The 15403-nt window shown below is 44.5% G+C and overlaps 1 protein-coding gene across 2 annotated transcripts in view; it reads right to left on the bottom strand.

Annotated features, from left to right (window-relative positions):
* The window catches only part of KSR2 (kinase suppressor of ras 2), a 516345-nt gene that overhangs the window by 414495 nt on the left and 86447 nt on the right, over positions 1–15403 (bottom strand). The window contains exon 1 of one of the 2 annotated variants that reach the window (XM_017887888.1): positions 3836–3945. The exons of the other annotated variant lie outside the window; for it this stretch is intronic. The gene's annotated coding sequence lies outside the window, so the exon portion shown is untranslated. Of the gene's footprint in view, positions 1–3835; positions 3946–15403 lie in introns of those variants that run through there. 2 annotated transcript variants of the gene reach the window in all.

Below are 15403 nucleotides of genomic sequence, written 5' to 3'. Positions count from 1 at the left end.
GCATGGAGGATTCCTTTGATACCTGGGTGAAAAGCCCATGATGTGAGCAGTTCTGTGATGTCTGCTGGGACATCTTTGTCAATGACAATAAAGCATTTTCAGGAATAACAGCCACCATCGCAGCTGCCATGTACTAAACATTTACAGTATGCCTGGCATCGTGAGCCAAGTGCTGTGAATGTGTTTATTCCTTTTTTTTTTTTGAGGCGGAGTCTCGCTCTGTCGCCCAGGCTGGAGTGCAGTGGCGCAATCTCGGCTCACTGCAAGCTCCGCCTCCCAGGTTTACGCCATTTTCCTGCCTCAGCCTCCCGAGTAGCTGGGACTACAGGCATCTGTCACCTCGCCCGGCTAGTTTTGTTTTGTTTGTTTGTTTGTTTGTTTGTTTTTGTATTTTTTAGTAGAGACAGGGTTTCACCGTGTTAGCCAGGATGGTCTCGGTCTCCTGACCTCGTGATCCGCCCGTCTCGGCCTCCCAAAGCGCTGGGATTACAGGCTTGAGCCACCGCACCCAGCCGTGTTTGTTCCTTTTAATCCATGCGACAATGCTAGCTGTGAGGCTGGTACTTTCAGCCCATTCTACAAACAGGAAGACCGAAACTTCAACATGCTGAATCATTTGCCGAGATCCACAGAGCTATTGAAGTGGGAGCGCCAGGGTGTGATCCGAAAGCTCTGTCTCTTTACCAGGACACTATGCTAGGAGCTGTTCACGGCGCCTTCCCACTGACCTGGAAGTGCAAAAGTTGGGCATCGACCCCTCAGGGGCAGAGAGAGGGCCTTATTCATCTCAGGAAGCCTTCTAAGTGAATTCCTGAATTCTAGCTCTGAGGTTTGGGCCAGTCAGTTCAGCTCTCTGAGCCTCCACTTTCTCATCTGTAAAACAGGTGTCTTTCACCTTTCCTCGCAGGCCTGCTGAGGCATTCTCAGCCAGACGTGGTGGCTCACACCTTTAATCCCAGCACTTTGGGAGGTCGAGGCGGGTGGATCACCTGAGGTCAGGAGTTTGAGACCAGCCTAGCCAACATGGTGAAACCGTGTCTCTACTAAAAATACAAAATCAGCTGGGTGTGGTAGAACACACCTGTAGTCCCAGCTACTCGGGAGGCTGAGACAGGAGAATCGCTTAAACTTGGAGGTAGAAGCTGCAGTGAGCTGAGGCCGGATCTCAGCTCACTGCAAGCTCCGCCTCCTGGGTTTAAGCCATTCTCCTGCCTCAGCCTCCCGAGTAGCTGGGACTACAGGCACTACAGTGAGCTGAGGATGCCAAGTCAAGAGAGATGCCTTTTAAAAAGCTATGTTCCCGCTGGGTGCAGTGGCTCACGCCTGTAATCCCATCAATTTGGAAAGCCAAGGCAAGCAGATCACCTGAGGTCTGGAGTTTGAGACCAGCCTGGCCCATGTGGTGAAACCCCATCTCTACTAAAAATACAAAAATTAGCAGGGCGTGGTGGCGCATGCCTGTACCCCAGCTACTCCAGAGGCTGAGACAGCAGAATTGCTTGAACCTGGGAGGCAGAGGTTGCAGTGAGCCGAGATGCGCCACTGCACTCCAGCTTGGGCACCAGAGCGAGATTCTGTCTCAAAAGAAAAAAAAAAAAAGCCATGTTCCATATCCTAGGACAATAATAATGGGAGCTCCACATTTATTCTAAGAGAAGTAAGGCCTCATTCATTCATTTGAAGATGTTCGTGGTGCTTTTTTTTTGAGACAGAGTCTCACTGTTGCCCAGGCTAGAGTGCAGTGGCATGACCTCGGCTCTCTGCAACCTCCGCCTCCCGGGTTTTAAGCAATTTTCGTGCCTCAGCTTCCCCAGCAGCTAGGATTACAGATGCATGCCACCACGCCCGGCTAATTTTTGTATATTTAGTAGAGATGGGGTTTCACCATGTTGGCCAGACTGGTCTCAAACTCCTGACTTCAAATGATCCACCTGCCTTGGCCTCCCAAGGTGCTGGGATTACAGGCATGAGCCACAGCGCCTGGCTGAGGTGCTTTCAAAATACAGACAGCAAGGGATACAAAAATCACCTACACACCACCCCTGCCTTTAAGGTGGGCTATTTCAGGTAGGACTTGAAGACAGGTGCCTTTTCTGTACCTTTGGATAAGTACAGAAATCAAGAGAGAGCATTTAGATACTTTTATAGCTATCTGATGGAGTCATCTTCTGTCTGTTCAATCTCATTTTTTCAAAGTGAGCACTGGATGTTGTTTGGGGCTTTCTCCATTTCATTTCCCTCATAAATCCTCTTTATTCTATTTCAGAAAAGTATTGGCTGCAAAATGTCAGAAAAGATAAAGCTGATTCTTCACCACAGAAGGTGGGAAAGGCACTGCCCTTCTACTTGGTGAATTTCCATGTATTCATCTTAATCTACCAACATCTCTAAATAAATTATTTTCCAGAATGGTTCATGTATCATGACAATGCTGAGTGAGTAGATTTTTTTTTTTTTCATCTTGTTTTGAGACGGGGTCTGTCTCTATTGTCCAGGCTGGAGTGCAGTGGCACAATCGTAGCTCACTGCAGCATCAACCTCCTGAACTCAAGCAATCCTCCCACCTCAGCTTCCCAAGCACCTAGGACTACAAGCATGTGTCACCATGCCCAGCTAATTTTTTCATTTTTTATAGAGGTGGGGTCTTGCTATGTTGCCCAGGCTGGTCTCAAACTCCTGACCTCAAGCAATCCTCCTGCCTTGGTCTCCTAAAGTGCTAGAATTACAGGCATGAGCCACTGTGCCTGGCCCGATTGTGAATCTCATTCTATAGATGGGGAAACCAGGCCTTGGAATTGCTGGAATCGTGCCCATGATCACAGAGATAGAGCAGCACTGGGGTCGTGATTTGAACTCAGGACCTCTAGTTCCCAGTGCCGTGCCCTCTTCACAATTCTCTGCTGAAACAGAGCATCAACGGTTGAGAAGCACAATTGGAAAAGGGCCTTTGTATGGCTTCACCCTGCCAGGCGGCCTAATTGATTTTTAGGTCGACCTCAATTCAAGTCCATGCAGAGCCGAACTGAAGAAAAAAAACAAAGCTTCCATCTTCAAATAAAGAAACACAGGCCTCTTGGAAATAGCACACCCAAGTCGAGCCCACCGTCTGACTCTGCACTGCCCAGGTGTAGGCTAAGGTTCCCTGGGCCTGGGGTTAGAGGGATCACAGGTTGCGGAAATCCGACAAAGCGGAGCCCGAAGGTGTAATTTTCCATCTTCACACCAGGGGGCAGCCTGGCACCTTCCACGACAGATGGAAAATTTTTCAGGCCTTGGCCCATCCGAGCGTCCGCAGCGCCTTATTACTGTACTCTGTATTAGCATGGCGGTAAATTTAGCAGCATAAACACACACACACACACACAAAATCAAAAAGTCAAGCCATGTGACAGAGCTAAAAATAATCGTGTCTGAAATCCCTAATGTGAAACGGGGAACTTTTCACTCCAAATCTAAACCCAAATCAAACCTGGAGACCTCCGGGAACATACTGGCCGTTGGGTTTGACAGAGCCCCAAATCCTCACCCTTTAGGTGCTTTTTTTTTTTTTTTTTTTACATATATATAAAACGAAAGCGGAGTCCATGAAAGCTGGGAGGGAATGCAGGACACCGTGGGGGCCTTCTACGGACCGGGCCCTTGCAAGAACCATCCCTGGTGTAGACCTCGCAGCAGCGCCAAGGGAAGGGGCTTGGCTCTCAGCCCATTTTACACACGAGAAAACTGCGGCTCAGGAATGGGACAGGGCTGGCCTTATGGTCACACACATAAAGAGGCAGGCTCCAGAGCCCTCTGTGTCCCTCAGGACTGCCCATCAGCACCCCATAATCGCTACCTTCTCCCTAAAAGGTACAGATGAGCAGCAAAGAGTTCCAGCCTTTGAACTTGCTTGTGCCACCGGCCGGAGCTCTTCTGTCAGCTTTAGGTATAAATGGCCCTTTCCATTTCTTCAGGTGTCACCTCTGCCCGAGCCCCCCTCAATGCCACCGTCACGCCGCCCTGCTTTCTTTCCTTGGTGGCACTTTGCTATCTCACAAATCATCCTGTTTATTGGTTTCCATGGTTACGTCCCCCCCCCAACCACCACACACCCATCATGTCAGCTCAAGAGAGCACGGGCTTTGCCTGTCTTTTCCCCAGCGTTCAGATCTGTGCCTGGCATACAGTCGGTGCTCAATACATTTTCCTTGGTCTTTCAATAAACCAACATCCTTGGTGGTTAAACACCAGGCCACTAAAAATGAATCCCAAGTCCTTTTCAAGCAGGCACAGTGCACCTGCAGGACCGGGTCCCTGGTTGTGTTATTAAGGTTCTCCGGTGATCAGACCCCATGCGGGTAATGAAATCGCGGCAGCCACAGCCAGCAGCCCCGACGCCTTCCAGCCGTTGCCAGGGCGACCATTGTCATAACATCCCTGGCTCTTAGCGGCCCAGCTGAGGGGGGAGAGAATTATTTGACTGGAGAACGTCTCAAGTAACCGGCCAATTTACATCCACAGGAAAATCCCCTGCTGAGGGAGGGCTGGAGGCCTGGGAGAGGCGCCCTTCCTTCTCTCCCCAGTTCTGGATCCCAGTGAGAACCAGATCCCTAGGCCAGGCAAAGGAACCCTACAGTCTGGGGCAGTCCTCCGTGAATGCTGGAACACAGGCAGCTGCCTCTGCAGGAAGGAAGAGCCCCCTGTCCGCTGCCTCACTATTGCTGATGGTTTTTCCTTTTCTCTATGTTATTACTGCTAATGAATATTACAAACAATAGAAAAAAGGATTTATATATTTAACGAGTACTTACTAGACAGCAGGTCCAGTAGTAATAACTTCCTTACACGATCCTTACAATTTTAACATTTACACAATAATACAGTATGTCAATATTTATACTGTACATGTATCTGTCTAATGTCATCACAGGTGTAGGCATACATCTCCCAAACGTGATAATTCATATATAATACATAATATAATTTGAAATATAACAATATTTATATTATGTAACATATACAGGTTGAGTATCCCTTATCCGAAATTCTTGGGATCAGACATGTTACAGATTTCAGATTTTTTTCAGGTTTTGAAATCTTTGCATTATACATCATAAGATATCTCGGGGATGGGACCCAAATTTAAACACAAAATTCAATTATGTTCCATATACACCTTATACACATAGCCTGGAGGTAATTTTGTACAATATTTTTAATGTGTTGCATTAAACAGTTTGTGTTAAGCTTTTGTGTGTGGAATTTTCCACTTGTGATGTCATGCCACTGCTCAAAAGTTTCTGATTATTGGGAGGCCAAGACAGGTGGATCACTTGAGTTCAGGAATTCAAGACCAGCCTGGCCAACATGGTGAAACCCTGTTTCTACTAAAAATACAAAAATTAGCCGAGCATGGTGGTGGGTGCCTGTAATCCCAGCTACTTGGGAGACTGAGGCAGGAGAATGGCTTGAGCTCGGGAAGCGGAGGTTGGAGTGAGCCAAGATCATACCACTGCACTCCAGCCTGGGCGACAGAGCAAGACTCCATCTCAAAAAACAGTTTCCGATTATGGAACATTTTAGATTTTAAATTTTGGATTAGGGATGCTCAACCTGTATTATATATTTATAATAAGAAAACTGACATTTGTTGATTGTTTTTATATGCTAGCCCTGTGCCTACTGCTTTGTGTTAATAATGCTGTTACTGATAAATTATTATACAATATATTCATAATCACAATCATAGCTAAGTCTTATTGAACACTTACTATGTGCTAAGTGCTTTATGAATATTATCTGTCATATGCACCCTAAGGGCTAAGAACCAACCATATTATTCCCATTTCAGAGATGAGAAAAAGAAGCACAGAGTAACAACGGAACTTGCCTAAGGTCACATAGATAAAACACAAGGAGGGAGGCTGCCCCCAAGCCTGTCCCCTTCCTTATTTCCATAGCACAGTTCAAAGGTGTTAAACTTGAGCTTGTAGCAAGATCACCTGGGGAGCTTGTTAAAAATACACATGCTGAGCCCCAGCTTCAGCCCCAACCCAAGCCTACAGAATCAGGCACTCCTGGGGACAGGGGCTTCTCTTTTCTTTTCAACAAGGTCCCCAGATAGCTCAGACAGAGGCAGAGTTCAGAACCACTGCATGGGGCTTTGCCGCCCGGCCCTATGAGAGATGGGTTCTTTATTTGTTGTAAAATCACAGTTCCCATTGGGTGATCTGATTACATGAATGAGTCTTGAGGGGCTGAGATGTGGAGAGGGCAGCTTTGAGTCGGATATGCAAGACCAAGAATCCCAAAAAGAAGGAAGAGAAGCAAGAGGCAAAATAAGAATTCAGGCAAACTTAACCTGCACTAATCACTCCCAGCCTTTTTGGAACCAAAGAGCCCTTCGTGAAAAGTAAATCAGTAACAGCACACGCTTTCATCCAGGGCTGGCTTTTGCGGGGCAAAGCCAATCCGCCTAAATTCCCTCCCACTGGTCACCACTCCACATAACACACACACTACCTGCCTCCTCCTAATCATTCACCAGGGGCCAAGCTGGACAGAGAAATATCAGCTTGCAGGGTGGGTACCCACCCTCGGCACCCACATTTTGAACCATGGGACCTCCTGGCAAGTGACAAAGATGGATGATGTTGTTAATAATAAAATAAAAATTGGTGGCAGGTAGTGTAATAGGGGAGGCAAGGCTAAGAGGAGGTAGGCAGAAGTTCTGAGACCCCATGCCTGTGGCCCCTGCACTGCTAGGAGTACTGAGAGCTGTACCCCAAGTAGCAGCCAGAGAGACATGCTGCTGGGTCTACTGTAAGCTATACGTTGCCTTAGTAGCTATGGCTGAACTAAGAAGCAAGCAGAGTTAAGATTCCAGACTCGAGGTAAGAGCAGATGAATCTGGGATAAAATACACATGCCCTGAAAGCAGGTCTCACTGCAGCAATTGCTAAGCAGCTTCCCACTTTGGCCACAGAGGCTGTTCCATTTAGAGCTGCAGAGAACTCCTCCCAACAGAGAGGCAACTTACCACATACGGCTATTTACGGTCACGCTGGAATTAACTAAAGTTACATAAACAATCAACATAGTGAATAAACAGGGGTCGTAGATGCATAGTGAATCAACATGCATCCTATCAGGGTCGTGGATAAAACATCTGGATAACACACCTGCCAAAATCACTGGTGATTATGTGACCTCAGGCAATCAGCAATTCAACTCCCCTCCCACTGCCTGGAAAAAAAAAATTCGTTAGAATTTAACCCTGGAATTGTGTGACATAACCCAGTATTCTTAATGGGGTAGCATCTTTAAGTTCTAGGAAGATCCACAATGAATATAGGCATACTTCAGATAAATAACCCCATGATATTAATATTTGAATTAAAGAGATCATACATTTTGGGTATTTTATTTTATATTCTTTTAATGTTATATAATTTAGCCAGTTAGAGTAAGAGTTCATCTTTCTAAGCCTAATTTGAAATGTGTAACTGAATAACTAATTTAGACATGTATTTTAAATTGAAATTCTATTCAATTTATATACAATATTATTAATAGAAAACAGCTCAGCGTATTTATAAGTTTAATTTTTCAGGCTTGTGGGTTATATAAATAGTTAAGAAGGTTTGTCTGTCAACAATTAAAGAGTAGTTTTAAAAATCCTGTATATCGGCCTGGGCAACGTGGCAAAACCTACTCTCTACAAAAAATAAAAAATAATTAGCCAGGTGTGGTGGCACATGCCTGTAGTCCCAGCTATTCAGGAGGCTGAGGTGGGAGGATTGCTTGAGCCCAGGAGGTGGAGGCTGCAGTGAGCTGTGATTGCGCCACTGCACTCCAACCTGGACGCCAGAGCGAGACTTTGTCTCAAAAACAAAAAAAGAAAGAAAAAACTGTATATCAAATTTATAAATGCAGTTTAAATTTTTTGAAGATGTTTAACCAACATTGTAATTGGGAGCACACAGTATACAAAATCTCCTTATACCTGATTGCCAGATTTTGTCAGATTTATATGAATAGGTCTGGGCACGGTGGCTCATGCCTATAATTCCAGCACTTTGGGAGGCCGAGGCAGGCAGATCACCTGAAGTCAGGAGTTCGAGACCAGCCTGACCAACATGGCAAAACCCCATCTCTACTAAAAATACAAAATTAGCCAGGCATGATGGTGTGTGCCTGTAATCCCAGCTACTTGGGAGGCTGAGGCAGGAGAATCGCTTGAACCTGGGAGGCGGAGGTTGTGGTAAGCTGAGACCGTGCCATTGCACTCCGACCTGAGCAACAATAGCAAAACTCCATCTCAAAAGCAAACAAACAAACAAGATTTATATGAATAGAACAATACTGTGTGAAAGCATAGGACTAAATAGAATGAATTTTTTGCTTTAATAAATTAAATATTAATTTCTAAAACCAAAATATAATTACATAAAAGTAAAAATTCAGTTCCTTGATCACACCAACTATCTTTCAAATGCTCAATAGCTGCTTGTAGCCAGTGGCTCTTGTACTAGACAGTCTAGACACAGAATATAGCCATCATCTCATGGAGAGTTTCTTCCAAATCAGGAGACAATTTTTTAGCAGATCTCTTAGGAAAAAGTACCTCAAGACCCCGCCAAAGAGACAATTTAACTCTTCTATTATATTCAGAATTGTCCTAATGGATAATACAGGCTCCTGAAGAAAATGAGACAAGTTATGAGGCGACCTGGCCTGGGAGGGATGGAAAACAAGGCAGAGAATACTGACCATGAAATTTACCCTAGACCAAAGACGACCCAGAAAACCTGCAGGAGGAAGCTGTAAATATCCATTAACCCCTCCTCACATTATTTTATGATGGAATTTTGCCAGATTCTTTCTTTTTTTTTTTTTCTGAGACGTGAAACCTCCACCTCCCGGGTTCAGATTCTCCTGCCTCAGCCTCCCAAGTAGCTGGGATTACAGGTGCCCGCCCCCACGCCCAGCTAACTTTTTTGTATTTTCAGTAGAGATGGCGGTTCGCCATGTTGGCCAGGCTGGTCTTGAACTCCTGACCTCAGGTGATCCACCCGCCTTGGCCCCCCAAAATGCTAGGATTACACGTGTGAGCCACCATGCCTGGCCTTTTTTTTTATTTTTTTATTTTATTTTATTTCTTTTTTTAAAGACAGAGTCTCGCTCTGTCACCCAGAGCAGATTTTGGAGCATTCTGATCAGGAATACTCAACCTACACCAGATTTCAAGTATCTCAAGGGCAGAGGCCTTGTTTCTGTCATCTCTGCATCTTCCCAACAATGAACATGGTGAGTTTCCCCGGAATAATTAAAACTATGGAATGGATTCAAGAATAAATGAATGAATGATGTGCAAGAATGAACAAAGGAAAGGCCTTTTCCATAAGCAACAACCACAAATGCCTAATTGGTCCAGGGTTCAGATTCATGGTCTCAACTCTGGGTTACTTTTTGTTAGTGTTTGTTTTGGTTTATTTGGGGGTACAGAGGGGGCTTGGTGAGGAAGAGATAGAAACGCTACAGACCAGCCACTCCAACCAGCTGCTTTTACCTAGAGATGAGGTGTTGTCAGCAGACAAGTGAAAAGCAATTCTTTCCAAAAGGACAGAAAGATCCTTTTCACCATGTAACCCTTGTTAATATGGTGATTGTCCCACTAACTCTGTGCTATATCCCTCGCTGAGTCATTTCTCCCAAGAATCTCAACAGCTACTAAGTGACAATAACATTCCCCATTCTGCTCAGGCTCTTTATGTATAAAATCTTGAATTCTTCTTGTGAAATTCTTATGAAGTTATAATCTTGGCCACATTATCCTCATTTTACAAATGAGGAAACAGAAGGTCAGCTGACTCGCCTTGCACAATGCTGGCTGGACAACGGCAGAGCTGACCCCAGGCTGTCTGGCTCCAAAGCTGCTGTCTTTCCACAAGCCATGGCGACCATCTGAGTTGGGAAGAGACAGAGCCGTAGGCCAAGGTTGAGAACTGAAGTCCAGCAGGGTCTGTTAGTGACTCAATGCATCTTTTCCCAATTAATATTAATATTTCTCGAGGTTGTGAGAAGAGAGAACAGAAGACCGAATGGCTTAGGGCCCCACACTCGATACCAAAGTCCTCCTATTCAGGGCTCCTCCAAAGGGATGTTGGAGTGTCCTGTGCATATTTACAGAAGGATATACATTTCCCTGAAATCTCAAAAGCAACTGTAAGTTTCAGGATGGAAATGCTATGGCAGCTACAGGACAGACCATTCCAAGAGGAAAGCACCTTGCGCTTTCCAACAAGGCTCTCAAGGGGCTCAGAGTCCAGTGGAGCAGACAGGGATGTGCACAGCTCCCTCAACAGATTGCAGGGGGCAATAGGCACCATAGTAGTAGCACAGGCCAAGTGTTCAAAGGACAGGGAGATGACTTCTGGGAGAGACAATCTGAGAAAGCTCTCTGGAGGAGGTGGCATATAAGCCAGGCCTTGACAAGCACTCATAACTTCCCATTTCCAAATTGCCATTCAACTACCATCTACACACACAAACACACCCACACTGGCTTCCACCTGAGCAGAGATGAGTCACATTTGGATCGGAATGTTGAACTGCATGAACCTTGAGGTTCCTTTTAACCCTGGAATGTTATGGTTACAGGAATCTGAGAACTAACCATTCTTCCATCCATCCATCCATCCACACATCTAGCCATCTAGCCATTCATCCATCTAACCACTCATCCAACCATCCATCCAACAATCCACCCATCCATCCATCAATCCATCCATCCATCCATCCATCCATCCATCCATCCATCCATCTATCCATTTATTCATCCAACCATCCAACAATCCATCCATCCAATCATCCATGCAAGCATCCATCCATCCAACCATCTATCCATACATCCATATATCCATCCATCCATCCATCCAACAATCTATTCATTCAACAATCCATCCATCTATGCAGTTTATTCATCCATCTCCATCTATCCCAACAATCCATCCTCCAATCGTCCATGCAGGCATTCATCCATCCATCCATCCATCCATCCACCCATCCATTCATCCATCCAAAAATCCATCCATCCAATTATTCATGCAACCATACATTCAATCCAACCGTACATCCAAGCAACCATCCATTCAATCCAACCATACATCCAACTATCCATCCATTCATCCAACCACCCATCCATCCATCCATCCCCCGCTCCATTCATGTATCCATCCATTCATCCCTTCAACCATCCATCCATTCACCTATCTATGCATCCATCAAATAAAAGAATTTCACTCCTGGTACCCACCTAGCACCATATATTAAAAACATAAGGAGACTGAGATTGACTATCATCTTAAAAGCCAATTACATCACATCAGGCATATCAGGCTATGCAGAACTGTTACATCCAAGTGATACAAATTATAATTACTGCTATTAATAATAAAAATAGTTTGTAACCAAACACATAGTAGAATCAGATGAGATAATGTTTCTAAACTGCCTCTCACAGTGCCTGGCACACAGTAGGTGATGAAGAGCTGATTTCCTGTGTCAACCATTGTGCTAAGTCCTGAGATAAAATTATGAACAAGGCAGGCTTGGTCCTTGCCCTCATGGAACTTCTATTTGATAAGTGCTATGGTTGCAGCAAATAGCTCAGAACACATAACAGGGAAAGACGGTTTATTACCTGGAACAGCCAAAGAAAGTCTCACTACAGAAGGGATCAGGCAGCCAAGCACAGAAAGGTGTGCAAAAGCCCTGAGGTGGGAAAGCACTTGGCATGTTTCAGGAATTGAGAGCTGGAATATTATGGGCAAAAGAGAGATAAAAAGGAGTAAAACTCCATCTCTACTAAAAATACAAAAATTAGCCAGGTGTGGTGGCAGGCGTCTGTAATCCCAGCTACTTGGGAGGCTGAGGCAGGAGAATTGCTTGAACCCATGAGGTGAAGGTTGCAGTGAGCCAAGATGGCACCACTGCACACCAGCCTGGGTGACAGAGCAAGACTCCATCTTAAGGAAAAAAAAAGGGGGGGGGGGAATGAAGTCAAAGAAGCAGACAGGGGCTGGGTCAAGTAGAACCTGCTGCAGTCACAGAAAGCAGGTGAATTTCATTCTTGTGCCATGGGGAGCAAAGAAGCTTTTTAAACAGAGAGTGACATTATCTGATAAAACAGGAAAATAATGCCATTTGTCCTGCAAAGCAACCTAATGAGAGATGGGTCTGGCCAATATCACTGTGCCCATCTTACAAATATGTCTTCAGGACCTCAAACTCTGAACTCACCCAGGCTGGAGGTCTGCTCCCAGCTCCCGCCTCTAAATGGTAGCGCCTCTCCTGCAGATTACCCTCAGCACAATTTCCAGTCCCAGAGCAAAACAACATAAGCAAAAGGAAGAGAGAAAAAAAAGGACACGAGAATGAGGATGAGAAAAAATCCCGCCTCCTTGCCAGGTCTCAGCACAATGTTCTCTGTGACATATACTCAAGTTGGCACGAACCTTTTCAGCTCTGCATCAGAGAGACAAAATCCTCCACCATGCCAGCTCTCACTAGAACTGAACACAGTCTTCTGAAAGGGAAATTTCTAAAGTTCTCTTACTTGTAGCAGCAAGGGGGAGAAGCATCTTGGAATCCTGACCAGCAAGCTCCATATATTAAGTTTCCACCAAAAGTTGATACTCAGAAGAGATGCCAAAAACACTGCCTTGAGACCAAAGAAACACACAATCTTCTAATTCTGGTGGATGTGCAAGTTGCTATACCATTATGAAAAGCAATCTAGCAAGAGCATTACAGACTCAAAGTAGATGTCCTTTGACCTCTGTGGCTGTGGTAGAACGAGTGGAAAGGAGTGATGTAGAGTCTATCTAAGTGCTGCACTGCCGAGACCTCCATAAAACCTGCTTTGGGGAAGGAGGCACTAGAATTCACCAGCCATCTCTGTTTCTTTCTTCTCTACCATCTGCTCCGTTCCTCTTTACTTTAAACCTCACCAGAAACAAATGGATTAGAAACAACCATAGCACCTGTCGTGTAGGAAAACTGTGCAGAACTAACACCTTTCTGTCTTCTCCACCAACATGCATCAGGTAACACCAGAGGATGCTCCTGCCCAGAGGAGGGAGCACAGATCCAAGCCGAATATCCTTGGATATGTGACTTCACCCACCTGGGCCTCAGTTTCCACTGCCCAGGGGACACTCACAACAGCCCTGTTGCATGTGGATGATGAAGCCCAGGCTCTGAGAGGCTAAGTGACCCCTCTGGGGTTCCACAGCTGAGAGTGACACAGCTGGACCTGAAATCCAGGTCTTTCCAACAGAGATCCTAGGAGTCACTACTGCCCCTATTTATTGAGTGCTTTCTACATAGAGAGCATGATGCCAAGCACTTTCCATGCAGATCTCATTTAATCCACACACTAACCCTATAAAGTAGGGTTCATGCTCACTTAGCACATTTTCAGATAAGGAAACTGACACAGAGAGGCTAGGCAGTTTACCCCAGATCACACAGCCAGGAAAGGTGGAGCCAGAAAATGAAATCAGGTCTAGCTGAGAAACCAAGCTCCTAGCCACTGTGCCACCCTGCTGGGGTTATCTCTGGGGAAAAGTGTGTGTCTGTTTGTAATATGTGTATTTTATAATATGCATATAATTACATATTTATAGGTGTGTATAAACACATATGTAATATATACATATGTGTATGCTTATATACCTATAATTATATATGTGTATTATATGTAATTATATGTATATAATATATACATATGTATTGAACGCAGGGTGGGGAACACTACAGGGGGCAGGGGGTAAGGGGAGGAAGAGCATTAGGACAAATACCTAATGCATGCGGGGCTTAAAACCTAGATGACAGGTTGACAGGTGCAGCAAACCACCATGACACACATATACCTATGTAACAAACCTGACCGGGCGCGGTAGCTCACGCCTGTAATCCCAGCACTTTGGGAGGCAGAGGCAGATGGATTGCAAGGTCAGGAGATCGAGACCATCCTGGCTAACATGGTGAAACCCCATCTCTACTAAAAATACCAAAAAAATTAGCCGGGTGGGGTGGCAGGCACTTGTAGTCCCAGCTACTCGGGAGGCTGAGGCAGGAGAATGGCATGAACCCGGGAGGTGGAGGTGGCAGTGAGCTGAGATCGCGCCACTGCACTCCAGCCTGGGTGACAGAGCGAGACTCCATCTCAAAAAAACAAAAAACCTGCACATTCTGCATATGTACCTGGAACCTAAAATAAAAATATACATGTATATATATATTATATGTATGTATATATGTGTATCTATAATATTTGTATAGGTATAAATAATATGTATAGGTATATATAACAAATAAAAATATATTTATGTATATGTATAGGTATTATAAGTATATTATATGTGTATGTTTATATACCTATAAATATATGTAATTATATAGGTATATGCCCACAAATACACGTAGTATATATTTCATATACATAATTTATATAGCTATACAGTCATGCACCCCATAACGATGTTTCCATCAGTGACAAATCATATATATGATAGTGGTCCCCAAAAACTGTAATACTGTACTTTTCCTGTGCCTTTGCTATGTTTAGATACACAGATACCATTGTGTTACCATTGCCTACAGTTTTCAGTACAGTAACATGTTGTGCAGGTCTGTGGCTGGGAGCAATAGGCTCTATCGTATAGTCTAGATGTGGAGTAGGCTATGCTATCTATGCTTGTGTAAGTGCACTCCCTGATGTTTACACAATGAAATCACCTAACAACGCATTTCTCAGAACGTATCCCCGTCATTTAGTGACATATGACAATATACATATAATTATATATAACATAATCACATATGTAAATGTACATAATATACACAAGTCTATCACATAACATCTATACATAACAATATACATACACACACATAGATGTTGATATGTAATTGTAACATCCTTCTTTTTGTTTTTTTGCTATGTATATTTTATCTCATGTGCATGTATTACCTGGCATATTAAAAAAAAATAGTCATCGCCTATGAAAGAGAGAGAATACCTTTTCTTCTTTTTTCGTTGTTACATTTTTTTGAGACACAGTCTTACTCTGTCACCTAGGCTGGAATGCAGTGGTGTGATTATGGCTTGCTGCAGCCTAGACCTCCCGGGCTCAAGCAATTCTCCCACTTCAGCCTCCCCAGTAGTTGGAACTACAGGTGCTCATTGCCACACCCAGCTAAATTTTTTATTTTTTATAGAGATGGAGTCTTGCTATGTTGCCTAGGCTGGTCTTAAACTCCTGGGCTCAAGTGATCCTTCCACCTCAGCTTCCCAAGGTACTGAGATTACAGGCCTGAGTCATCATGCCCCACTGGATTTTTTTTCTTTTTTTTTTTT

Source organism: Rhinopithecus bieti, unplaced genomic scaffold, assembly GCF_001698545.2.
Source record: "Rhinopithecus bieti isolate Rb0 unplaced genomic scaffold, ASM169854v2 scaffold_17010, whole genome shotgun sequence".
NCBI lineage: Eukaryota > Metazoa > Chordata > Mammalia > Primates > Cercopithecidae > Rhinopithecus > Rhinopithecus bieti.
Note: the sequence above shows the minus strand (reverse complement) of the source record. Positions and strands in the feature narration are given on the sequence as shown.